We start from the raw sequence: 1,557 nt of genomic DNA, 5'->3' as shown, positions 1-1,557 counted from the left end.
AAATCAGATTACATATAGGGGGAAACCAATTAGGATATCTGCAGATTTTTCAACCCAGACCCTGAAAGCTAGAAGATCCTGGAAAACACATATACCAAGCTCTGAAAGAAAATTAATGCCAACCAAAAATCTTATATCCAGCAAAACTAAGCTTTAGATTTGATGACAAATCAAAAACATTCCATAATAAACAAAACTCAAAAGAATTTACAACCAGAAAGCCTGTACTAGAGAACATCCTTGACAAAATATTTCACAAGGAGGAAATGAAAAACAATAATGAAAATCAGCAGAGGGAGGTAGTACACTAACGGAAAAACTAATCAAAGGTGAAACCAAGTCAGTTAAATACCAAAAATAAACAAGAATAGCTGGGAATACAAATCATGTCTCAATAATAACCCTGAATATTAATGGCCTAAACTCACCAATGAAAATACATAGACTGACTGAGGCTGGGGTTGTGGCTCAATGGTAGAGCACTTGCCTAGCATGCAGGAGGCCCTGGGTTCAATCCTCAGCACCACATAAAAATAAGTAAATAAAATAAATGTATTGTGTCCAACTACAACAAAAAATATTCTTTTTTTAAAAAGAAAATACATAGACTGGCAGATTGGATTTAAAAAATAAAATACCCAACAATATCCAAGAGACTCATTTTATAGGAAAAGACATCCACAGACTGTAGGTAAAAGTTTGGGAAAAATCATACTACTCACATAGACTGCAGAAACAAGGAGAGATCTCCATCCTCATAACAAATAAAGTAGACTTCAAGCCAGAGTTAATCAAAAGAGCTAAAGGAGAACATTTTATACTGCTCAGGGGAACCATACACCAAGACATAACAATTATAAATATATATGCCCCAAACAGTGGAGCATCTACGTTCATCAAACAAAGTCTTCCAAGTTCATGAGTCAAATAGACCACAACACAATAAATCTGGGTGACTTTAACACACCTCTTTCACCACTGGATAGATCTTCCAAAACTATAGAACTCAATAATATAATCAATAACTTAGACTTAATTGACATATATAGAATATTTCATTCTTCAATAAGCGAATACACTTTCTTCTTAGCAGCCATGGATCCTTCTCTAAAATAGACCGTATTATGCCACAAAACAACTCTTAGTAAATATAAAAGAGTAGAGATACTACCCTGTATTCTATCAGATCATAATGGAATGAAATTAGAAATCAATGATAAAATAAGAAATAAAAGCTACTCCAATACCTGGAGACTAAATAATATGCTACTGAATGAACAATGGGTTGCAGAAGACATCAAGGAGGAGATTAAAACATTTTTAGAAGTGGATATGTTATATCTATATTCTTATCAAAATCTCTGGGACACTATGAAGGCAGTTCTAAGAAGAAAGTTCATTGCATGGAGTTCATTCCTTAAAAGAAGAAAAAGCCAAAAAATCTATAACTTAATATTACATCTCAAAGCCCTAGAAAAATAAGAATAAATCTATACCAAAAGCAGTAGAAGATAGGAAATAATTAAAATCAGAACTGAAATCAATGAAATTGAAACA

At 32.8% G+C, this 1,557-nt stretch overlaps 1 non-coding gene across 1 annotated transcript; it reads left to right on the top strand.

The window, feature by feature from the left end:
• The first annotated feature begins 456 nt into the window (after positions 1 to 456).
• Positions 457 to 529, top strand: Trnaa-agc (transfer RNA alanine (anticodon AGC)). The gene has a single exon. It is a non-coding gene; the product is annotated as a tRNA-Ala (tRNA).
• Positions 530 to 1,557: the final 1,028 nt, after the last annotated feature.

This window comes from Urocitellus parryii, chromosome 5 (assembly GCF_045843805.1).
Source record: "Urocitellus parryii isolate mUroPar1 chromosome 5, mUroPar1.hap1, whole genome shotgun sequence".
Lineage (NCBI taxonomy): Eukaryota > Metazoa > Chordata > Mammalia > Rodentia > Sciuridae > Urocitellus > Urocitellus parryii.
This window is presented reverse-complemented; position numbering and strand designations above follow the sequence as displayed.